Raw genomic sequence first — 27373 nt, forward strand, 5'->3', positions numbered from 1 at the left:
TGGGCAAGTTACTTAACCCCAATTGCCCTCCAAAAAAGCAAAAACAAAAATCTGTAAAATTACATTATCTATGTTGTATTTGTATTTATTTTGTTAAACAATTGCCCATTACATTTTATTCTTTCCCTCCACACTTGGGATATTTACAGCTGCTATTTTGATGCTTCTATAGGAGTTGGTTGGCTCATCCCCAAAGAAGCTCACTGAAGTTGGGAAGTTGAGCCCTGGGGAAGTGATTCCTTGTTCATGGGGTCCTGGTGGCATAGCCCGAGTAGGAAGAAGGAGAAAATTTTTGCCAGAATAGTGGAGGATTGTGAAGAATGAGAGGTGATACCTCCTGACCAACATAAATAAAAAATGTCCACCATGGAGAAGAAGTATATTCCTTGATATTAGCACCCTTGGTTAAAATCTCTAATTGCACTACACTTTAAGTCAGGATAGCATTAAGATTCACCTATGGAGGGGATGGAGCCAAGACATTGGAGTAAAAACAGGAACTTTCTTGAACTTATCCCCCAATTATCTCCAAATATCTGTGCATTGTGACTCCAAACAAATTTTAGAACTATAGAACCCATGAAATCACAGAGGGGAGGAGGGGGTAGAAGAGAGGGCAGACTGGAGGAAAAGGTGATCAGTATGCTGGCCATCTTGGGTGTAGGGTAGGGGAGAAATGGGGAGAAAATTTGGAACTCAAAATCTTGTGGAAATGAATGTTGAAGAATAAACTAAATAAATAAATTATGGGGAAAAAAATTCACCTATGGATTCCAAATCTAGAGCTGAAAGAGATTATGGAGGTTATAGAGCCATAGATCAAGAATTAGAAAGAATTTTAGTGGGCCAACACCTTCACTTTATAGAAAGCAAACTGTGGCCCAGAGATATAAAGTAATTTGGCCAAGGCAGTGCTGGTATTCAGGCTCCCATGATTCCAAGCTCAGGTCCCTTTCCAGACATCCCTCAGAGGCAGATGTAATAGAGGACTTTAAATATCTTGCTCAGAGTTTTGATTACTTTAGGGTTTTAGAAAGCAGTTTCAGGAAAAATGAGGCCTTGGCAAAATTGAGATTTGGAAAGGAAAGTGACCTCAGAGATAACTTAGTCTTACTCTCTCATTTCCCAGATAATGAAAACAAGAATCTCAGATTTTATGTGATCCCCATATGGTAATATTGTTGTATGTAACACAGTAGGGAGTAAAGTTCAGGTCTTTTGACCTCTAGGCCTTGTATCCGTTTCATTGCTCTATCCATTGTTGTATTCAATTTAAAACATCTATCCACTTTAGAACTTCTCTTTTGAAAGCTACCATATCAAGCCCATTCAGTTACAAAATATTTAAATCTAATAGCCTACTTCATCCTGCTTACACCCCACATCCTACTTTGTGTTATAACTGCTGTAGCCTTCAAAATCCTATACTTCTAGCTTCTCTCTTACCACAAGTGCTCACAAAGTTGCACAACTATTTCTCCATCTTGTACCTTCCACTGAGAACAATTTCCCATTTCATCACCTGGTCTATCACACACACAAAGTGCTAAGATCTTAATGGATGGCACAGAGAACCTTCTCACTGCTATGTGATAAGGTTCAGCAGAAGTGAACGTCACTCACTGCTTCTTGCCCCTTCTCCCCACCCAAACAATTATAAATACAATTACCTAAATAATCCATTATTGATATGCTTAAATGTTTAACTTTTCTACACTATATTTTAGTGGATTTCCAACAGTTTGTACTTTGAAGCAATGTCAAAATATTGACTTCAAACAAGATCTTCCATGTCTACTTTTTATATGAGTAAAATATATACTTATTATATTTGTATTTTGTTAAATTATTTTATTAATTTATTTACTTTTTGACAGTGAGGAAATAGCTTTATTTCCATGTACAAAAAACTGTTGTACCTGAAACACAAGCAATACCCAAGTAACAACTTAGAAATGAACCCTTTATTGGCACCATGTTGGCTGATGGGGCCCCTCCCCAAATCGCTCAGCCCTGACCTCAGGCAAAGCCTCAGGTTTTAAAGCACCTCACATCAGGTTATTATGTTAGGTTAACAGTTAGGTATTACATAAGCAGTAACTTGTAGAGGATAAAATCAGTGATTGGTCAGTACACATTTTGAAATTCTCTTGTCACCAAGTCTCCCTAGGCATGGCTACACCTGGCAGTCCACCCACCTCCATGAAGGGAGCTGGCCAGGGGAGGGGAAAGAAAGGGGCCAGGTAAAACAAAACAACCTAGGACAGTGTCAGGCAAATAGTATGCACTTAAGACATATTTGTTGATTGACTGAATATAAGCACACTGAGGAACACTGGCAAACCAGTGAATTGGTCTTAAGTATTCAAGACTTCAATTTGGAATTATTGAAGAATATTGACTAAACTATTCACATCCTTTGACTCAGCAATCCCACTACTGGACAAATACTCCAAGTATGCCAAAAGCAAAATGAAGGTACAAAAAATATATTCCAAAATATTCATATCTGCTCTCTTTGATATATCACAGAATTGGAAATAAACTTAAGTACCTACCAGCTGAAGAATGGATTGAAAAATATTTTTATGTGAATCTAGTGGAATTTTATTATGTCACAAGAAATAATGAATTTGAAGAATTATGAGAAATATATGAAATTTGCATGAATTGATTCAAAATAATGAGAACCAGTAAGAGCATAATTATACTAAAAGCATTACTATAGTGAAAGGAAGTTGAATCCCATGCAATAGAAAAGACAGCAAAGGCTCCAGGAAACAGAGAGGTGGGAGAAAAATGGGATAGAGTATTATCATACGTGGCAATTATACCAGAAATCTATACTTAGTTTTCCTTTGAGCACAAAATTGTTCAATGAAGGTTGGGGTGAAATGTTTGGGTTGTGAAGACAAAGTATATCATAAAGTATTGCAAAATGCTTAACAAATGATAACTTCATACTTCTAAAAATAATAACTTGAAGTATGAAAAATGGGTGGCTAGATTGCACAGTGAAAAGAGCACTGGCCCTGGAATCAGGAGGACCTGAGTTCAAATCCGGCCTCAGACACTTAACACATTTACTAGCAGTGTGACCTTGGGAAAGTCACTTAACCCCAATTACCCTCCCTTTCCTGTCCAAAAAGAAAAAAAAAGTATGAAAAATGTTATTCCTTATGAATAGTGGAAGAATTTTCATCCCATCTTATAGAGAAAAAAAAACAGAAATTTCTAGAAGCTAGATGACTTGCCTAGTGTCCCAATTACTGAATGTGGAATCCATGGTCTTTCACAGTGCTGTGTGTCAGAGTTAGAAGAATGTTTCCACTACTTTATGTAAGGCTATTGGTTGATTCTAAGTTGAAAAGTTCATTTTACTTTAAAGTAAGATGGTTCCTATTTAGTTGTCTTACCCTGTATCTGACATGGTAGTAATAAACTAAGTATACTTCCTAAAGCTGTCACTGCTTTTTCAATATAACTCTTGACTTGACAATATATTCCTTATGTCCCTAGTTGTTTCGTTTGCTCATTTTGTCCTGCAAAACTTAACAGTTGAAAGATATTCCTAAGATCATTTTCAGCCAACTAATTTACAGTTCTGATTAGTGAAAATCAAATTGCTTAAAGCTTTTTTTTCAGCAACTTGTGAGAAAAATTCTGAATCTTTCATAGATCCATGGAATCTTAGAACGATCTGGAAGGGATCTCAGGCATCACCTGATTTTATCTTCTACTTGATGATATATGAATCACACCTAGAATACCCCTGATAAAATAGCGTTTGGCCTCCACAAGCAAACCTCTATGAGCAGAGAACACAGTGTCTGATGTAGACATTCTATTTTTGGACATTTTTAATTGGTAAGAAGTAATTTCCAATTTTAAGCTAAAATCAATCTCCCTGTAACTTCAATCCATTGGTACTGGTTTTGCATTTGACTCTGATATTTAATATCTCATCTAATATCTCATCATTCTTCCACATGAGAGCCCTTCACAAATGTAAAGGTAGTATTAGGTTGTACCTTAAATTTTCTCTATATCACTCATTTTTGGACCAATCTGTATATGGCATGATTTCAAGTCTACTCATCTTTTTTTATAGGTTTCTTTAAATATGGGAAAGCTCTTTTAAGAGATCTGAACATGAAAATGGGCTCATGAGTGCAGAGTATACAGTGAATCTCATATTTTCCTTGATCTAGATGTTAATCTTCAATGAATGTTGCAAGGCATTAGATTCTTTCAAAGCCACAATACACTAGTGACTCTTGTTATGGTTGTAATCAAAATAAAACCACATCATTTTTTCACAAGTACTGCCATCTTTCCATCATCCATTCCAACTTGTGCAGTTTAATCTTGGAAACTTTAAAGTTTAAATATATTCCTATTAAATTTAATTTGTTAGATTTGGACAACTATTCTGGCCTGCTTAGATCTATTTATATTCTATTTTTGTCATCTAGTGTGTAAGGTTAAGAATTTTAGTTTTGTATCATATATACATTTGAGGAGAATTACATTTATATCTTCCTGTAAATCACTTATAAAAATGTCAAACAGAAAAAGAACAAGGGTAGAAGCAGTTGATCACATTTTATGGTGGTTTATTAATTAATAAGTTTAGAACTCAATCATTCAACCATATCCAACTGGGTCTGGGAATTGGGAGTAGTGAATGGAAATTGCAAAGATATAAATGTGAAGTTACTACAACCAATTGCCTTTACATAAATTGAAAAGATATAAATGTAAAGTGAAAAAGAGACTCTATTCTCTGGCATCCTTGTTTCCAAATACCACACATACCCAGCAACAAAAGTTTCATTGAATGGATGAACCTGTTTACATCAGATCCCCTACCCACTGCCATACTTCAACTCTTTTAAACATTGTAAAGAAAACAGGTTACACTACATTTTTCATTGTTGTCCAACAAGTACTTTGTTCTATACTGAATCACATGTTGTCTGTTTAGAAACATGAACTTTTTATTATAAATACTTTTAGGTATTTCTCGACTAACTCTGAATGGATGGTATGAATACAAAATCACCTGAATCAACGAGATACTGCTTTGCTCTCTATTTGTAATAATTCTTTAAATTATGTTGCAGCAAAGTTTTACTATATACTCTTGATCCTAGTTAACTTGACACTTGATTATCATGTAACCTTGGTTATCAGTAGTGATTCAGTTTTTATTCACATTGGGGATATATCAAGAATTTCTACTACTTTATAGAAGTAAGAGAAGGGAACATAAAATAATTTAAATGAACACTTCAAAAAGAGAACTGAAACTATCCACTTGATACAGTGATCCCTAGGCTTTTTGGACACTTTTAAAACTAATGTGCCAATTTCTTCATTACTAGGACTTTTATTAGACCTCTGATTATAGTTAACCTTTTATTTGAAGACTGAAGCCAAATAGATCAAATATGAAAAATTTTAGCTTTCCTAACGCCATCTGGTATTTATTCCTGATTTTCTTGATTGTCTAGTCATCAAGGGTGCGTACTTTTCATGTGCTAGCAATGACAATTTATGTTTTGAAAAAATAAAAGGAAAACATTTAAAATTCCAATTCATTGTCCAAATTTTTCTTTATATTAATTCCTACCTTTTATCTATTGATTGTGATTTTCCATAATTTTCATTCCATAACTGAAATATTGTTTCATAAAAATTATATACAGTATTATTAATTATTAGAGGGATATCCATAGGTTTGGTTTTTATTCTCCTTTACTTATGCTCCTTGATTTCCAGTGTTCATGAGCTATGGACAGCTGGTAGCAAAGAAGTGAGAACATGTTAGATTCTGTGTATTAATTTTCTTTTTCTTATTGACTACTTTGGTTAGCAAGAGAAAGTTGGAAATATGATCTAAAATGTTTTTTTTTCAGGAGGTTGGTAAGTTTATATTCTGAATTTGGACCTATATATTTTGACCCAAAAAAAGCCATACATACTAGTAAATATGATGAATATACACATATGTGTATATATGTACATATATAAGTACATGTTAGTTTTCAGTCATTTTTCAGTCATGTCTGACTCTTTGTGTCTCCATTTGGGGTTTTTGTTTACATCATTCATTTCCACAAGATTTTGAGTTGCAAGTTTCCTCCCCATTTTTCCCCTACTTACCTCCCCAAAAAAAGTGATCCCGCTGAATATCCCCTCCCCCAATATGCTCTCTCTCATATCTTCCCCCATCCCCTCTTTGACTTTCCAATAGGGCATGGTGGATATCCATGCCCCAGTGCATATCTTATTATATCTTATGAATAAATAAATAAATATATATATATATAATACATATAATATATTATAAAATATTTTATTGCCCAGTTACATGTAAAATGATAATAATAATAATAATATGCATAAATTTTAAACATTTTATTTTAAACCTTTGAATTCCAGATCATTTCCCTACTTCCTTCATCATCCACCCTTATTGCGAAGATAAGCAATTCAATATAGGTTGCACATATGTAGCTATGCAAAACATTTCCATAGTGGATATATTGTGAATGACTGACTATATTTCTCTCCATCCTGTCCCACCCCCCACTACTTCTATTCTCTCTTTTTTTCATGACCCTTTTCAAAAGTTGGTGCTTCCAGCTTCCCTCCCCCCAGCCTGCACTCCCTTCCATTCCCCTACTCTCCTGCAGGGTGAGATACCCTATTTAGGGTATGTATATATGTATATGCATATATATATATGTATACATTACTTTCAACAATTCTCATACTGAGAAAAGTTTCATAACTTAAAATTACCATTTTTCCATGTAGGGATGTAAGTAGTTCAACTTTAATAAGTTACTTATGATTTCTTTTCCCTGTTTACCTTCTCATGTTTCTCTTGCTTCTTGTATCTGAATGTTAAATTTTCTATTCAACTCTGTTTTTTTCATTAAGGATGCTTGAAAGTCCTCTATTCCATTCAATAAACATATTTTCCCCTGAAACATGATACTCAGTTTTGCTGGATAGGTGATTCTTAGTTTTAATCCCAGATTCTTTGACCTCCAGTATATCATATTCCAAGACCTTCAATCCCTCATTAGAGAAGCTGCCTGATCCTGTGTAATCCTGATTGTATTTCTACAGTATTAAAATTATTTCTTCCTGGCTGCTTGTAATATTTTCTCCTTTATCTGAGAACTCTGCAACCTGGCTATAATATTCCTAGGAGTTTTATTTTTGGGATCTTTTTCAGGAGGTGATTGGTGGATTCTTTCAACCGCTATTTTGCCTTCTGGGTCTAAAACATCAGGACAGTTTTCCTTGAGAATTTCTTGAAGGATGATTTCTAAGTTCTTTTTTTTTTATCATGTCTTTCAGATAGTACAATAATTTTTAAATGATATCTCCTGGATCTCTTTTCCAGGTTAGTGGTTTTTCCAATGAGATATTTCACATTGCCTTCTATTTTTTTCATTTGTTTGGATCTGTTTAACAGCATCTTGATTTCTCATAAAGTCACTAGATTCCATTTGCTCCAATCTAATTCTGAAGGAATGATGCTCTTCAATGAGCTTTCGAGATTATTTTTCTTTCTGGCAAATTTGGCTTTTTAAGGCATTCTTCTCCTCTTTGGGTTTTTGAGCCTCTTTTGCCATTTGAGTTAGTCTATTTTTAAGGTGATATATTCTTCAGTCAGTTTATTGACTCTCATTTCTTACTTTCCTTGCATCATTCTTATTTCTCTTCCCAATTTTTCCTCCACTACTCTTATTTGGTTCTCAAAATCCTTCTTAAGTTCCTCTCTGGCCTGTAACCAGCTTATATTTTTCTTGGAAGCTTTTGGTTGAGGAGTTCTGACTTTGCTGTCTTCCTCTTGCTCCATGCCCTGATCCTTTTTGTCCCCAAAAATGGAATCCAAATTTGGACTGCTTTACTTGCTTTGCTTCCCTAGCTTCCTCATATTGCCCCTCAATTACTTGACTTTTGAGCTTTTTGCCACTGTAGAACTCTGCTACCAGAGTGGGGAGCTTTGTCCCAACCACAGGGGTTTCCTCAGCTGCTGGAGCTGTTAGGTGGCTGCCTTCTCTGAAGCCTCCACACACTCTGGCACACTGGTCATGGACCCCAGGACCTCCACCCCAGACAGTGGTCTAGATCCAAGCAGGTTAAAGCAAGAGCAATTACCCCTCAGACTGGATGCTTGATCCCCCTACAACCTGTAGGTGCAGAGCTCTGAAGCAGCCACATGGCAGTGGCTGGATGGACACCACACCTCAGCCACTTCTTGCCCCAAGGGCAGAGGCCTACCACTCTCCCAAACTCCCAGGTCCCAAAGTTCACACTGCACTGAACTCTCACTTTTTCCTTAGCATCTATGGGTTAATAGTTCTGGAAACTGGCACAGCTGCTGGTGATCTGAAGTCCCTCCAGCCTGTGGCTGGTTGTTGCTGCCCTGAGGCTAAAACCTCTGGCTCATGCAGGGCTGGGCTCAGCTCCCAGAGTGCTGCGCTGGCCCCTTCCTGCCAGCTTGTCCAGCTGTCTTCAACAGGAAGTTAGCTTTTCTCTATCATTTTGTGGGTTCTGTAGCTCCAAAGTTTGTTTAGAGTAATTTTTTACATGAATTGGAGGAGGTAGAAGAGGGAGCCACACAGAAGTCTTGTTTCTACTCCACCATCTTGATTCTGCCCCCCCTAAAATGTTCTTTCAAAATGTATTTATAGACTTGAGGCTTTCATGATAACTGTGTCTCCTCACCCTCTAGAGATGAGATTTGACTGTGATATATTAATGAATTTCTGAGGGGACACAGAATTCAAAATTGTTTTTCAGTTATAATTGGTAGAAATGTATTATCCTATGAATAATGGTGACAAAATATTAGTAGATCTCACTCTAGAGTGACATGATGAATTAAATTAAGAAAATTTATTTTTGCTGAATTCTCAGAGACAAAATTTTAAAGGTGGTAAGCTAATTGGAAGAACCCAATATAATTCAGAATCTTGTACCATAAAATATGAAATAAGGATGGATAAGAAAACCATGCTCAGGAACTGTTTGCTAGAAGGGGCTACAACTTGAACCATTGCCATTTCTTTTTTCTTTTTATTTTTTTGCTCTCCAAGTCTTTTTCTGACTCAGCCCCTGGAGAGCTAATTCAGTGGAGGATTAGAAGAATTCCCATCACCCTGCAGGCTCTCTTCCTGACCCAATGTTACTGCATGTTATGTGGAGCTGAAAGTATATACTGAATTAATAATTGTATATTTTAATCCTTTTGTAATCTGAATTTTTTTTTGTTTTCCTTATACTAGCTATCCAGCTTTTCTAAGACCATTATCAAAAGCCTGAAGATACTTGCTTTTGCAATACATTTGCTTTTTCTGTTTGGTTCCTTACATCCCCATTGGGATGATTCTATAAGATCATTGGATTCCCTCACTTTACCCCACTCAGAGTTTCACATATATAGCTCAAAGCGTTGGAATAGTAGGATACTGTACTAGCCTGTCTAGTCATTCAGTCCATACATGGATCCTTTCTTTTCATGTCACTTTTCACTGATGATGATGACATAAACCAACATATTATTCTGAGTAAACACATGTCACAAAAGTTTGGGGTCAGGCCTATTTCAGGCTATTATAGTAGCAAGCTATCAAACTGGAATTCAAGGAAATTTGAATTCAATTTTAAGAGTTTACTTACAAGTTTAAAAGTTATGCACATGCTAATTAAAATAAATGCTATTGCTCTCTACCTCTGTATTCACCAGGGAGACAATACTGGGTCAGAAAGATATTCCATAAGACAATGAGAATTTTGCTAACTCTCTTAGCCTCATAAACACATTTGTCATGCTTCAGGAAACAAAAAAGCAATTCTAATAGTCCAAGTCTTAGTCTACCAGACCAACCATATCCCAAGGATAATCTTCTTGTCTCCATAAAAGGAAGGCAAATGCTCCCTTGACCACAATGGTGTCTGCAACATGGCATGAGAATATAATGGAGCTTATAGAAGTTAGTGAAAGTAGTTAAGTCAGAAGCAACTTAACTGTTTCACCACCTTTGGTGTGTGAATGTGTGTATTTGTGTGTATGCCATGTGTAGTAGGGGTAGAAGGAGGAAGATAAATGATGCTGGTAATAAGGAATAATTAGTTTGGCAGCAATTATTTATCTGTATGGAAAATTTACTAGTTTGATGAAGGTGACTCATATCTAAAAAAATGCTGTAGAATTTGGAAAAGACATCACAGCATTGTTGGAAATTGCTGGTAAAATTTTCTAGCAACTCTGTCTTTTCTGGCATATTGACTCTTTTGAGGGTGACCAAGTGAGCTCTATTTGTTGTGGCTTAGTTTTATTTGGTTAGGTTTCTGGAAGTGTTTGTTGTTGTAGTGGTTGTAGCATTTTCTTTCAATGAACTTTTTTATACTTGTGATTACATTAGGTATCTCCTATGTTGGTGATATATCTTGGGTAAAAGTAACTTTATAAATATACCTTTTTGAGCTATCTTTGACAAGACAATTGATCTAGACTCTTCCTCCATCAACATAATAGCTTATATGACAATTCCAGATAGCACAATATAAAAATGTTCCTGAAGAAACAATTCTACTATAATTTTTATGGTTTACAGTTCTACAATCAATTGACATTTCCCTTTTTTCTCCATTTAGTCTACTAACCTTTTGAATATATCCAGTGCCATTACAGCTTGGAGTCTAACCATTAAGTTTCCCTTAACATGACCCAGGACTCTAACACTTATTTTTTTTCTGACCTGATAAATGGAGTCTACTGTTTGTTATTGTGTCTTATCTTGCCATACCACAGACTTGTAGGAATACATTAAAATTGGGAAGCCCTGATTCACTAGAAATTCATACTATTCTATTGACTCTCATCCGGTACTATCATAACTTTTTTGTATCCATGATTCTTATTCTTTTTGTACTGAATATTTTATGTCTTCTCTTTGTTTCATGCTGCAATTATAGTACCATTCTCCCAACTCACCTCCTCAGCAAATGACTTTGACTATCAATTCCACTAAGAAGATTAAGGGAATTTAGCATAACATTCATGCACTAAGGTCTTAATTAATGTTTATTGAATTGAATTGATGGTATCCTGACTTGCTCAACATACACACACACATATCTTTTTTTAAATTTTCCCTTCAATAAGAGAGAAAGAATAACTCTTTCCCATTTTCCAGTTAACCTTTCTCCTGTGCCAATTTCTTCTTCATTGGTGTTCTACATTAGATGCCTGAAATCTGTCCATTTCCAATGTCTGAGTCAGAAATATGAAGGAGAGATTGAAAAGGTCAAAGCCTGGCATTATCTAGGCAGAGATTGTGATTTTTCTCTCCCCTTCATCATGCTTTATGTCTTTCATTCCAGGACCCCTTTCCTGCTGCTTTTAGACTGAATGGTTTTCCCAAATAAGAGAAAAAAATACCTTTTGACCAAATTGTTTTCCCCAATACTCTCAAATTCCACATGTTGCAAATGAAACATCAATTTCTATACTTCCTACTAACAGACATAATCATTCTTTGCCTTTATCAATATTCTTTCATTTATTTACTTTGTCAACAAGAATTTATTTTTTACTTTGTGGTAGGAAGTGTTCTAAGTGCTAGGAATACAAAGAAAGATAAAAAAAAAAACAAAAACAACATAGTACTTGCTATGGAGGGACCCACATTCTGATAGAGGAGACCAGCTTTGATTCACCTTTCTCCATTATCCTTCTTGGGCAATCAGTAAACAGATCTCATCAATTTTAACTTAATAAATCTCATCTATCCCCTCACCCAGAAGTGCTTTGGTAAGTTGTTAATGACCAGCTCTACAAAAAAAATATTCATGATAAAATTGTAAATTTTAATTATAATATTTTATTTATAATATTTTCCTCATTACTTCCCTAAATCCAGACAATCAACAAAACAATAAGTCAAGTTGGGTTGTATAGCATTTGCCCATTTATGGGGAATAAATGCTCAGACTGGAAATTTATCAATCAACTCTCTTGAATCATTTTGAGCTGACTCCAGCATGCCTTTTAATCTCAATATCTACTGCTATTTCTATAGTTCATCTCAGAATTATTACTCTCCCTCTTGAAGGATAGTAGAGTTTTCCCTTTTTTATACTCAATATAATATGAAAACATATTAGGAACTCAATATGTATTTGTGGATGCAGTTCTTTTCTGAATTAATTTTTTAAGTTGCTGAATTTCAGTCTTTTTGCATTCTGATTATTTCATTTAAAACTTAACCAGGTTCATGTGATTTTCACAAAATTATTTTTAGTATTAAAATAGATAACCACAATTAATGTCCTTTTGGCTTAATTTTAACTACTTGAAGAGAAAGTCTAAGATTTAATCCTGTTATATTCTCAGGTATGGTGCCTCCTCTCTAAACATTACTGCCTATAATGCCATCAGACAAAATCAAGCATGACTTCATTTGTTAACAATGTTAATTTCTTTATGGGGCTTTTACCATGATTCTGGACTTAAATCCCAATACCTGCTTCAAAGGTGTTTTCATTAACCCTAGTCATAAGGGACATAACATGATTAGATGCTTATTTTGAAAGTGTGGCTAATCATTCACATAGACAAATTGTATTCTTATTATTGTACAAAAAGTCCCATTAATATATAAACACCGGGGTGGCCAGGTGGCACAGTGAGTAAGAATGCCAGTCCTGGAGTCGGGAGACCTGGCATTGTTTCCGGCCTTAGATACTTCGCACCCACACAAAACAACTGGCCATGTAACCTTGAGCAAGTTACTTAACCCAATTGCTTTAAATATATATATATATGTATGTATGTATGTATGTGTGTGTGTATACATACAAATATATGTATGCATGTATGTATGTATAAACACAATAGGTATGATAAGGGTAAACAGAATAGTGTCTGGGTGACCATAAGGGGAACTTTAGTAGAATACTAAGGCTACTAGATTTTCATTAAATTCATTGCTTGGTCTCAAGTTTTCAGGTAGCCAAATATCAGTTGGGGGCCATATACTTGCAGTTGGGGTTTTTAAGTGAAACTGCATGGTAAAAATGAGCTGGGTGGAAGAAATCAAAAAGAAGAATAGACCAAAAAAGCAATTTGTAAATACTTAAGCAAGAAAGTTGGATTTCAAAAACATATGGTAGACAAACAGAGAGGGAAGGCTTCAGTATAATAAAAAGTGATGGCAATATAGAAAACAGAGATTGAGTGGTGCCAGTTGACCAGTAGTAAGCCTCGAGGGAAATAGCCTGCTTCTTGAGACACCCAAGAATATTAGCAATCTGTCATCCAGTCATTGAACAAGACATCCAAATCCTAGTCAGCAAAGGGTAAGGGCAAAATAATCATTACTTTCGGCATTTATGTCTTTCAAGGTACTAGTAACTCCAGGCAGTTAAGTTAAATTACTGTGTTTGCCTTTATTTGCTCTACACGCTTGAGTATTGTGAAGCTTGTGTATGGTGAACTCTGGGATTTTGAGAGCATATTTGTTATAATAAAAGTCAATTTACATCCATTGTGAGTTTCATATCACTTCATTTTAATAATGGACCCTTGCTATTTTTTGTCTTAGCAAATTTTTACTCAAATCTTGATTAACTTTAAGGGGAAAATCACTTAAGTCTCTTCCTTATTATTAAGTTCCATGATTTCAGTTAGTATAGTTTTAATATGTTCATGACACATTCACCAGGCCATGATTGAGGATTCCATAGGGTGGGCAGACAGGTAGGATAACTAGTCCCACTAAATGCCCAAAACTGGATATCACAGTTGCTGTCCATTTGGTCATGACTTTCTCTTGAGACATATTTCTGCCCTGAGTATAAATTTCCCTATATATGAATAAAAAATACAGAAGCATCACAATTATATGTAACTAATGCTTAAAAAGAAGTATACCTGAAATGCTAATTAAGTAATTATTTAATAGAGGGAAATAAGACCATGGGAATATTAAAAAAAACTTTCTGGATATTTTTCTTTTAAATATTTCTACAAATTACTATTTTTCACATAATTTGGAAGACAAATTTCTTCTCTTTATGTTTATGTATTTGATGTTTTCATTACTCTTTTTATCATGAGCTGAATTTAGTGATTTTATAAGAGTATTAGTATACACTTTAGCTCTAATTGTTACAATATAAGCTTTTTGAGAGCAAAAGCTATTTTATTTTCCCATTATATACTTAATGCCTAGCGTATATAATGCTTGGATCATAGTAGCCCTTAATATTTACTTAGTTAATTATTGATTAATATGCTTATAGGGATATAATATAAATTAACTGTAAGCAGACTTTGGGTAAATAGTTTCTACAAACTATTGGGGAAATTAGATGTAATAAAGAAGATTAAGTTCAGAAATAAGTAAAACAATAATAATAACAATATTTATATTACTATGTATCAGGTACTGTGCTAAATACTTTACAATTATGATTTCATTTGATCCTCACAAGTTAGTGCTATTTTTATCCCCATTTTATGGATGAAGAAACTAAGGGATAAAAGAGGTTAAGTGAGCTGCCCACAGTCACACAGTTACGTCTTCCTGATTATGTAGTAAGTTAATTAGATGCATAAATGGAATATTAAGATATATGAATATCATAAGGAATTATGAAAAGGCTTAGATCATTGAAGAGGAATTAAAAGGATTATTATCCCATGCTCATTTACAGAAGGAAGGGACCATGAGTATGATATACTACATGAAACATCAGATTTTTTTTCCTATTTATTGGTCAGTTTTCTTTGCAGTTTTTTTCCCCATTCTCCCTCTTTTTCTTCATTTAAAAAAAATATTTGTCATGAGGTATGATTTTCCAAGAAGTGAAGGAAATATTTCAGTAGGACATATAAGGGATGCAAAAACAAAATATAGTAATAGATTACATTAAAATAAAAGATAATCCCATCTTTAGATAGTCTGCAAGTGTTTAGTTGCTGACACAATAAATTCAAGTCCTTTGTCCAACTAGCAACAAGTGAGTTTTTAACTACCATACAAATTATACCTAATTCACAATGCCATTTAATTATAAGATAAAAAAAATTGGCAACAAAAAATAAAAAAATTGTAACTAAATGAACATAGCAAAGGCTTTCCTTATAGTAATACAGGAAGGAGAGGCAGTAGGGTGCAATGGAAGGAATATTGGGTTTGGAGTCACTAAATACCCACATTTGATTCTCAGATCCACTTCTTTTTTCCATCTAAATGATAATGGGCAAGTCAGTACCTCTCTAATATGTTATGTCATCTAAAATATAGGTTGGAACTAGATAAAATCTAAACCCCTATTCCAGTTTCAAATACTATGATCATGGAGGTGACAGAATTGGTTTCAATATGTTCTGAAAAGGAATAAGAAATATAATTTCCTGGATCAATTAGCCATGTACCTTGCAGTATATATCATGAACAAAGGAGAGGGAATTGTCCTGAAGGTAGTTACAGTTTATTTCCCAAAATCTATTACAGAGGATGAAATGGTAGAGAAATTTTGTGAAGAACATAAATCCAACAAACTTATTCAATATATATTTTAATACATGACAAACTCCAGCTGAAAGTGGGTACAACAGAGAGGGAGGAAAATTTGGTAAAACATTACTCAAACTAATGATAAAAAGTACCAAAAGTTTGTAAATTACTCAGAAAACACAAATTAAAAAAATATATATTTCTTGAAGAAGAGAGTAAAATGATAATCTAAATGGAAAACTCTGAATATCATTATAGGAAAAAACGTATTGATTATGTCTCATTGGTCAATTGGTGACTAGCTTCTGGCATGTAAGTTATTTTTAAGTCAATTGTTGGTATAATTTAACCATCATTTGCTGGTTAAAGCAAAGGCAAAGACCAAAATAGAAGAAAGGATAAGGAAATAATAAATGTGAGAAGAAGAAATTATACATCATTATAATGACTACCTCCTGAGCTATTTGGGAAAAAAAGTAACTTTTAAAAATGAGAAAGTAATAAATGTAGAAACATAGATACTAATATCAGCATTTTCTTAAACAAGTTTATCTAATTTTCCACAAAATAATTAAAGCAATGTGGAAATTGAGAGAACACAGAAATCACATAATGTATTATACATTAGTTGAAAAGAGATGTGATAATTAATACAAGATTAGATTAGAAGAATGCCAAAATTTATGGAAGGGTATTACAGAAAATTACCAATAATATTATTTCACAAAATAATAAAAACAGTGAAATATCCATATGTAATTTTAAGAATTATTCAGAGTCAGTAAGTCTAGTTAACTTGGTTGAATACAGAAAATTATCTGTTAGCACCCTATCAGGTTAAAAAGATGGGGCATATAAAATATAATTGAAATTAATAGGGCTAATTGTAAAGTGCCATGTTAGTTTTAAATATTCGAATACATAAAGGGAAATTGGGTAGACCATAGTTTTGGGGGAAAGATTACTAGATATAACAGTAGAATAAAAGCTCAACTTCAGTTAACAATTTGAAACTGGTAAACAGAAAAAGCAAATGTGAGCTCACCATGGTTCAATAAATAGTGAAAAGAGTGGCGGGAATTAGTTTCATTATATTCTTCCCTGACCAGTAAGTAATATTGGAATACTGTGTTCATTTATGGGCAGCACACTCTAGAAAGGCTACTTGTCTGGAATGCATCAAGTAAAAGGTGATTGGAATAGTGATGAAACTAGACATTTTTTTTCAAGTGAATCTCAGTTGATGGAACTGAAGAAAAGAAGAATTGGTCTAATGCACTGGAAATTTTAAAATATTTGACATATGAGAGAAGGGCTATCTTATGAGATAATGTTTAGAGTTGCCCTTGGTTCCAGAAAGGTTTTAGGAGGTGCTGGACTTCCTTTTACTCCATAGAGATTTCTTCCAATTATGATTTGTTGTTGTCGTTTTTTTTTTATCTTACAATTTCTGTTTGGTTCACAGTTATTATTGATCTTTTGTGTCTGATCATAAGATGCTTGTTATTAATAATAATTAGAAATTTGAGACCCCTGAAAGATGAGCATATTCCTCAATAAGGTTCCATCTCCACAACAAATAGAGCAAATATTAGAAGGCATCACCTTTCCCCTCATCCATCTTCGCTCTTTAGAGAGTCATTGTGCAGAACAGAAATGGAGATTATTAAAAGAAGAGATGGATATCATGGGGTCAATAAGGTTGCATATTCCTTTCAAATAAGTCAAATATTATTTTCCTTGAGAGAATCTTAGATTGAACCCTCTGATAAATGCTTAGACAACTACTTCATAAATAATTTGTGTATATGTCCTTTCTGCAAATATAAGGAGTGCTATTAACTAGGTATGTGAGTCTTTTGTTTTTAAAAGATATAATATCATGTCCTATTACTATGATTTTACTTGTTATTGGGACATGTTTCACTCATTTTTTAAAACATGTCCAACATTGTTGGTATATAGTTTTTAATAGGTTGACTATTTCTATAAATGGTAGATTGTTGACATAGTCAAGCATGATTTGTCTTTTTAATTGCAATTTTCCCCTCTTAATTTCACTTTGGCATTTTAATTATGTACTATCTGCTTTTGGCACCATATTACAAGCTGTTGGTCTTTCCTAAGGAGCTAACTGACACAATACTTAATGTCTACTAAGAAATACAATAAGACTATCAATAAATAGGGTAGTGTCTTAAAAATGCAGGGAGGGGGAAATGAGTAATGAATAAACAATTAATAATTTATTGAAGTAAAAATTCAAAGAAGCATCAAACATTCTTTTTACATTTAATTTTATTTTTATCAATTAAATATAAACAGAACTTTTAAGCATTCGTTTTTTTTAACATTTTGATTTCCAAATATCTTCCTCCTTCCTTCCACCCCTTCCATAAGAAAGCAAGCAATTTGCTATAGATAATACATTCAGACATGCAAAATTTTCTATATTATCCATGTTGTAAAAGAAAATAAAAATTCCTCTCTCCACCAAAATAAAAAGAAACAAAGACAAAAGGCAACAACCCAAAATAATAAAGAATGTTAAAGAAAAAATATTCTTCAGTTTGTATCCAGACTCCATCAGCTCTTTCTCAAGAAGTGGATATAAATTTTCACCATTGTAATGTAATCCTTTGAATCCTTTGTTATTGTTTTGGATTATTGTATTGCTGAGAGTAGCTAAATCATTCACAATTCATTATTTTACAATATTGTTTTTACTGTGTATGAAGTTCTCCTTGTTCTGTTCATTTCATTTTTTATCAGTTCATGTAAATCTTTCCTGGATTTTTCTGAAAACATCCTCATCATCATTTCTTATAACACAATAGCATTCTGTCACAATCATATACCAAAATTTGTTCAGCCATTCCAATTGGTGGGCAAACTCTCAATTTCTAATTCATTCCTGTAGCAGCAAGCACCCTAGCATACCCAGCATGGCTGCTATCACAGGTTTCTAGATCTGATTTTCTAAAGGAAAGCAACTCAAAATGGGCTAACAATCTTGCTTTAATCAAACATTTTTCTTTTACCTAGTTCAGAAGAAAAACGTCAGCACCCTGAACTTCAGAAAATACAGAGGTTATAAGGAGACAACAAATACAGACAGAGAAACAAATCAAAAGATAGACTTCCAATTGTTCGACCATTACATCCATATCTAGTCAATTACCAGAGAGAGAAGCACCAACACCTGGGATTTCAAAGCAGGGGGGCTCAATGGCTGCCCAGAGTCTCATCTGGTCAAATCACATAACTTCTAAAAATGAGCCCCAAAACAAAATCTCACATCAGGGTATATATAGCCTTCTCCTGGCTCAAATAATGCCACAACCCTCTAGACCCACTGCCCAATCACAAAGTATCAAAGTATGTGCCTTCTGGGAAATGAAGCCTCCTGTCACAGGCTCCAGGTGACCACATTCAACAAGAGTATATTTTCAAATCTGGGAAGTTTCTCAGAGTCACTTAAGCCTATCAAAGGGCCAAGGGGCAGGGAAGATCTTAAATTCCCATTCCCTTAACAATTCCCAGCACAAAAAGTGTTGCTAGAAATATCTTTTTAAGCAGGGATCACTTTAGTTTTTCTTTGATCTTTTGGGGAACAAATTTAGTAGTGGTATGGTATGTACAGGTGTATAGTTTAGTATAGCCTAGTAGTAGAATGGTATGTACAGGTATATAGTCTTTTTGAGCATAGTTCTAAATCCAGAATGGTTGAATCAATTCACCACTCCACCAACAGTGCATTACTGCACCAAACTTTCCACCCCCCCCCCCCAAGATTTATCATTTTTCTTTTAGACAATCTGATAGATGTGTGTTCATACCTGGTCATTGTTTTAATTTTAATTTCTCTAATTAATAGGGAGTTAGAACATATATTTCTTATGACTATAAATAGCTTTGAATTTTTTTCTTCTGAAAACATATTGTTCATATCCTTTGACCAATTATCAATTGAGGAAATATTTTAAATTTGGTTCAGGTCTCTGCATATTGGAGAAATGGGGCTTTTTTAAGATAAACTTGTAAAATTATTTCCCCAATTTTTCTGATTCCCTTTTTAATCTTTGCTCCCAAAACTGGGCTTTTTGCATTTATCAAAAACTAAATTGCCCTCTTTGTGAGTATTTCCTTTAAATTTTTGCATCAATATTCATTAGGGAAATTGGTCAACTGTTTTAGTTTTTCCTGTTTTAGGTATCAGTATGAGATTTGTGTCATAAATTATTATCCCATCTTCTGACACAAATCTCATGCTGATATCTAAAAAACAGATGGTATGATCTAAGGAGAGGTGTGGTCATTGCTCATCTGGCTTGTGCTTTGGTATTTATGCAGCAAAAAGCTTTGTTCTCCTATAGCTACCTGCACTAGGACTCTGCCTGGGCCTGGTTCCAGATCCTGCACTGTGTTGCAGCTGAAATTGCTAGTGCTACCCTCTGTCTTGGAATTGAGACCATGGTCTCTACTCTCCAATGATTAACCACTCAGGACTCATCTCCATCCTGTAATCATGACCCAGACTTCTGATCCTCTGTGTCTGCAAGTGATATCACTGCTTTTAGTCCTGAGACTGGGGCCATGAACTGCATATGGGCAAAACTACAGAATCTTGAACCCACTGTCAGCAAAGGGGCCCCTACAATCTCCTTCAAATGAGTTGTTCAACAGCCCCATGTAGGTAGGTTGAGAGAATCACAATTTGCCACCTCAATGAGATAGAACTCTCCTGCTGACATCTGTAGCAGCAAGCACCCCAGCATCTCTAGGGTGACTGCCAACACAGGTTCTTAGATCTGCTTTTCTAAAGGAAAGCAACTCAAAATGTGTTAAGAATCTTGCTTTAATTTATCAAACATATCATTTACCTAGTTCAGGGGGAAAAGGTCAGCACCCCTAACTTCAGAGTATACAGACAGAAACATTTCAAACAGACAGGCTTCTAAACCATCCAACCATTACATCCATACTAAATCACAGTTACCAGAGAGGGAAGCATCAACATCTGGGTTTTCAAAGCCAGGGTGCTCTCAATGGCTGCCCAGAGTCTCATCTGATCAAATCACATAACAGTTCTCAAAGTGAGCCCCAAAGAAAAGCCTCACATCAGGGATTTTATAGCCTTCTCCTGAGTCAGAGAATGTAGTCACCCTCTTGACCCACTGCCCAATCACACAGCATCAAAGTGTGGGCATTCCTGAAAACGAAGCCTCCTAAAATAGGGTCCATATTACCAAATTCAGCCTATTAGGGGGCAGAGTATATATTTTCAAATTAAGGAAGGTTCTCAGAGTCTCTTAAGCCTATCAAAGGGTCTAGGGGCAGGGAAGATCTTTAAATCAGCATTTCCATTACAACATCCTAAGTAATTTTGGGCTGGAAAATTGATTCATGTGACTTTTTGTTGGTTCTGATGCTCCAGAATTTGATTTGAGGTATTATTTTAAAGTTGATTGGAGGGGGAATTTGGGTAAAAATTGACTAAGGGCTTGTCTACTCCTTCACCTTGGCTCCATCTCTTCCAATCTTATACATCTATCAGGGCACATTCAAGGACTTATGGAGAATAAAATAAGCAGGACTATGGGAATATATACATTTGTGTATATATACACATACATACTTTAATAATGTAAATATAAAATGCATGAATAGGAAACTACATAAGTATAATAACTGAGCTTAACCTTATAACAGTGCTGTGAAAATTCATTTCTATCACATCTTTTCCAGAGGTGGAGTACTATGGCTTGGAAATATTGCAAAAGTTTTGGGCATATTTGATATTTTGATATTACTATACTAAACCATTTCCCCCTGCTTCTACTAAAATTTTATTTTCTATAGGATAGCTTTCTGTGAAGAGAAGGCATATATTTGCAAATGACTGTGGTATAAAAATAAGAGTTAATAAAGTGTATAATTTAATAAAAAAATTTTCTGATTGTTAAAAAAAAGAATATATATAGACACATATGTATGTATGTGTATATATGTCCTATTATGCTTTGTGCTTTTGAATCTGTTTGTATACATTCATATGTATATGCCAAGAAAGAAAGAAAGAAAGAAAGAAAGAAAGAAAGAAAGAAAGAAAGAAAGAAAGAAAGAAAGAAAGAAAGAAGAAGAAGGAAGGAAGGAAGGAAGGAAGGAAGGAAGGAAGGAAGGAAGGAAGGAAGGAAGGAAGGAAGGAAGGAAGGAAAGAAGGAAGGAAGGAAGGAAGGAAGGAAGGAAGGAAGGAAAAATATAGATAGGTAATTAACTCTCCTATTATCTCAGGCCAGAAAGCAACAATATTCTACTTTTAGAGGGTCCTAAAATGTCATGATATTTGAAAATTGCTTTCTCTCCTAAGATATGGACATCATTCATCTCTGAAAGTTTCCTCTAGAATAATTTTCTAAATTAGTTTACTAACCACTTCTCAATGAACAGATTTCTCTGAATTAGAAAAACTCTTTGAGATCGGCAAATAACACTGTCGATTTTTTTTCTGGTTCTTCACCCCAATAAATTCCATTTGCAAGCAGATGATTACAAAGCAAATATATGTTTCCTATCTGATTTCTTTCTTTAGATTTTTTCCCTCCTTATCATTCACCAAGTGATAATTCCTACAATTTCTTCTACAAAACTAAGGAATGAAATGAAAATTTTAGAAATGTTGAAATTAGGATGTAATTTCTTTCTCAGAATATACATGTTTATCTCCATGTAACTCTATACACATGTGCATACATATATATGTTTGCATGTGTGTATGCATGTATTTGTGTGTTTGTATATATTTGTAGGGGGGTGAAGGTCTATGTTTTTGTGTAACAACCAATCATTCCAAAAGATAATTTTAAAAGTAAAACTACCACCATATACAAGTGAAGGAATTATAGCAGTTTTCAAGTGGTCATGAAAACATTCTGTGTAGATGTGGAGTGATGGGCTGTAATAAACTAAGGGACACAAAGAAGGAAAAGAGTGAAAAAGAAAAAAAACAATTTATTTTATTTTATTTACTAGTTGCTTATTTTTTTTTAATTTTATTTTCCCTTATGGAACTGGAAAACATCATATGTTTCATGGAATTACGGAACTTTGAGAATTAAAAGCAACCTCAGAGTTTGTCTAATTTTTCACACACACACATACACACACACACACACACACACACACACAAACTAGAATAGCCAACAAATCATCTAGGCTTTATCTGAAAATTTCCAAGAATATGCAATGTCTCAACACAATTCGACATTTGTAAAACTCAAATCATTAGGAATAAAAAAAAAGCACTATATTGTTGCTATTCAACTTTCATCCAGTGTTCCTGATCCTCTTCTCCTCCCTTGCAATGAGAGCCCTTCAAATACTTGAGTAGAGCTATCCTATTTCCCCCCTGAGTCTTCTTTATCATATTCTGGCTAAATATCTTCAGTTTCTTCAACTGATCTCCACATGACAAGGAATTAGCATGCTGATTATGGTCCTCTGGACACCCAACAGCTTTTAAATGTCCTTAAGTTATGGTGCTCATGATTGAAAAGAATATTTTAAATGAGGTCTGGGCAACAGTGTTTAAGAAGGACAATGATAAACTGAGGAGTGGGACTATTATCATCCTGTTCATGGAAGTGGGGCAACTAGGTGACACAGTGGATTGAGTGTCAGACCATTTCTCAGGAAGACCCAAATTTAAGTCAGATTCAAAGTCATTTACTAGCTGAGCAACCTTGGGTAAGTTACATGATACTCAGTTTTTATGGGTAGGTGATTCTTGGTTTTAATCCCAGCTCCTTTGACCTCCGAAATATCATATTCTAAGCCCTTCAGTCCTTCAATGTAGGAACTGCCAGATCCTGTGTTATCCTGATTGTGTTTCCACAATATTCAAATTGTTTCTTCCTGGCTGTTGGAAATATTTTCTCCTTGATCTGGGAATTCCAGAACCTGGCTATAATATTCCTAGGAGTTTTCTTTCTGGGCTCTTTTTTCAGGAGGTGATTGGTGGATTCTTTCAACCTCTATTTTGCCCTATAGTCCTAAAACATCAGGGCAATTTTCTTTGAGAACTCCTTGAAGAATGATTTCTAGGTTATTTTTTTTATCGTGCCTTTCAGGTAGTCCAATACTTTTAAATTATCTCTTCTGGATCTTTTTTTTCCAGGTCAGTGGTTTTCCCAATGAGATTATTTCACATTGCTTTCTATTTTTTCATTTGTTTGGATGTGTTTAATAGCATCTTGATTTCTCATAAAGTCACTAGATTCCATTTGCTCCAATCTAATTCTGAAGGAATGATTCTCTTCAGTGAGCGTTTGCAATTCTTTTTCCATCTGGCAAATTCGGCTTTTTAAGTCATTATTCTCCTCATTGCCCTTTTGTGCCTCTTTTGCCATTTGATTTAGTCCATTTTTAAGGTGTTACTTTCTTCACTCAGGTTGTTGACTCTCATTTCATATTTTTCTTGCACCATTCTCATTACTTTTACCAATTTTTCCTCCACTTCTCTTATTTGGTTTTCAAAATCCTTCTTAAGGTGCTCTCTGACCTGTAAGCACCTTATTCTTTTCTTGGAAACTTTTGGTGCAGGAGTTTTGACTTCACTTTCTTCCTCCTGTTCCATGCTTTGATTCTTTTTGTCCCCAAAATAGGAGTATAAAGTCGGGTTTCTCTGTTTGCTTTGCTTCATTTGCCTGCTCATGTTGCCACTCAATTACTGGACTTTTGGGCTTTTTGACACAGTGGGACTCTGTCACCCAACAGGGAAGCTTCGTCCCAAACACTGGGGTTTTCTCAGCTGCCAAAGGTATTAGTTGGTTGCCCTCTCTGAAGCCTCCACATGCTCTGGTAAACTGGTGCACACTCCAGGATCTCCACCCTAGAACACAATCCAGATCCAAGCAGGTTAAAGCAAGAGTGATTACCCCTCACACTGGGCACTTGGTCCCCCTGCTGTCTGCCGGCCAGGAGCTGAAGACACCATGTGGTGGCAGCTGCATGGCCACAGCAGCTTGCCCCAGAGGCAAAAGCTAACCACACTCCCAACTACAGGATCCCAAAGTCCACACTGCACTATCCTCTCACATTGTCCTTAGCATCTATGGGTAGATAATTCTGGAAACCTCCACAGCTGCTGGTGATCTAAAGTGCCTCCAGCTGGTGGCTGGTTAGGCCCTCTCTGAGGCTAAAACCTCTGACTCTAGCAGAGCTGGGGTCAGCTCCCAGAGTGCTACACTGGCCACCACCTGCCAGGTTGTCCTCAGAGGGAGCGTAGCTTCTCTCTTTCATTTTGTGGGTTCTGTAGCTCCAAAGTTTGTTCAGAGTCACCTTTTACATGAATTGGGGAAGTGGTAGCTGGAGCCCTGAGGAAGTCCTGTTCCTACTCCACCATCTTCACTCTGTTCCCCCGCTCCCTCCTTTACTACTTTTTTTAAAAGTTATTTTAAGCTTGAAATGCACTTAACCCCCCTGCAGATACGATTATTTCTCCCCTCTCTTACACTTGTAAAGATAAATTTGGAGGGTTTGTAAGTGAATCCTTTACATTCATCCCTATCGAATTTGATTTTATTAGATTCAGCTTAATACTCTAGCCTTTCAAGATCTTTTTGGATCATGACTGTTCACTAATATTTCATTAGCTATCCTTCCTAGTTTTGTGCCATTTGTAATTTTGATGACCATGTCTTCTATGTCTTTATCCAAGTTATTGATAAAACTGTTCAACCACATAGGGGCTTAGCACTCATCTCTTGCTCCTCCAAATCCTGTCTCACCAATACAAAACATTTAATAACTATTATTTAAGTGCAGCCATCTAACTGTTATGAATCTGTACTACTGTTGTTTCATTTGATCTCCCAAATTAATTTCTGGAGTTAAACGTATTCACAATAACTGAATGAAATACTTTTTTATTAAAAGGTTTTGCTAAAAATGTAGGTAAATTATCATCACAGCATTCTCTTTATTTTCTGGCTTAGCGATTTTGCTGAAAAAATGAGCTTAATCAGACATAACCTCTTCCTGGTGAAGTCATTCTTGCTCTTTATGCATATTTCTTGCTTTCTAAATATTTGACAAACATTCATTTGCCACAGTATTGCAAAAGTCTGTTATTTATGTCACATATTCTGTCCACTTCATTGCTTAGGAGTAAATGACAAAAATATGGTGGCCAAAAGACTGTTTCTGGAAAAAAAAATTAGATAATTAATGCATCATATAGCATCCAATGGGGCTTTTGAACATATAGCACCATTTTTTGTATTAAAACAAAAAAACTTCCTCAAACTTTCCAAGTCTCCACCATGGGCATAACATCAAAATTGAATATCATCCTATCATGCAAAGGATTAATTTCACCTTGTCTGTCCTTCCCCCACCATGGAAGTAATTTGAAAATTAAAAAAAAAGATTGTATGTCTATCTATATCTATTTATCTGTCTATCAATCTCTCTATCTATCTATCTATCTATCTATCTATCTATCTATCTATCTATCTACCTACCTACCTACCTACCTATCTGTCTGTCTTATGCTTGCCTGTTAGGTAGGGATGAGAGGAATTAGACAAAGAAACAGGGCACTATATTTTTTCAAAATACAGAAGTCACCTATTTATTAATTTGACCAATCAAAGTCTATATTTTGTCAATACATTTTAATAAGAAGTTGTGAAGTAGGAAAATTAACATTGCTCTGTGGCCAATCAATGTGACTGAATATGATGAAGGACAATTGACAAATCATTTAAAGATTCCTTTGCAGTGTAATTTGGTAGATAAATACCTGCCTAAAAACTTTAGATGACTGATTTCATCTCCATGTACTCACAGACCAATATCAATAAAGGAGGCATGAATGAAGTAGCAGAAATAACTACTTTTGCCAAGGAATCAAAATACAGCTTTCATCCACTCTAGGAAAGAGACAATCAATTTCAATCAAAAAAGATAAATGGGTGGTCTGAGTAAAACAAGTCAGTTTTCTCCCTTATATGAAGTTTCTTTCTCAAATGAACTCATTTGTGACTTCCTTAGCTTCTGAAACACTCTTCATCCATTAGGTGAGAGATATCCTCAAATTTCTAATACTACTCCCAATGCCACATTTGGAAATAGAGAATAACAGTTGATATTCTTCAGGATTTCCCTGGTAGCAGACTCACAGCAGCTACTAAATATTAGACCATATCTGTGATCCATGAATAGGACAAAAATCAAGGAAGGAATCTTATATTTTTCCTGAATGTGTCAAAAGAAACATGGTTAGGATATCCCTTAGCAAATAAATCATATGTGTATTCTAAGAATAAGGTGACCAGTGAAATGAATTTTTCTGTTTACTTTATCAGAATAATCTTATAGATTCCTTTGTTCTCTTCTCAAATTTTTTTCCTTTCTTCATTCTCCATACTTTTAGATTCAGATAGAGGTTAAAATGGTAGTCATCTGTGGGTTCTGTGATAATACACAATAGAATTGCATTTCTCGTATGGAGGAGGGAATTTAACTTTTTTTGGATATTTCTGAGTCATCCAACTGATTTTTTCTTACTGAAATAGGACGTAACAGCCTATTAATTTAAATTTATGAACAATCACTTTTATAATGCAGCATCTAAAACTGTTGGGAGTGGTAATAATATCTGACACCAAAGAGGATCTGATGAATCACCATTCAGGGAGGGTGCTCTCCTCCCTTCCTCCTCCATTGTGTCTTTTATGTAGGTGTTTGAACAGATTATGATTTCATAATCAAGTGAATCCAACAAGATGTTAAGCCAAGTGTGATTCCATGGA

The sequence above is a fragment of the Petaurus breviceps genome, unplaced genomic scaffold (assembly GCF_028583685.1).
Source record: "Petaurus breviceps papuanus isolate PSGF00001 unplaced genomic scaffold, PetGlider_PUasm1.0 156, whole genome shotgun sequence".
In the NCBI taxonomy this organism is placed as follows: domain Eukaryota; kingdom Metazoa; phylum Chordata; class Mammalia; order Diprotodontia; family Petauridae; genus Petaurus; species Petaurus breviceps.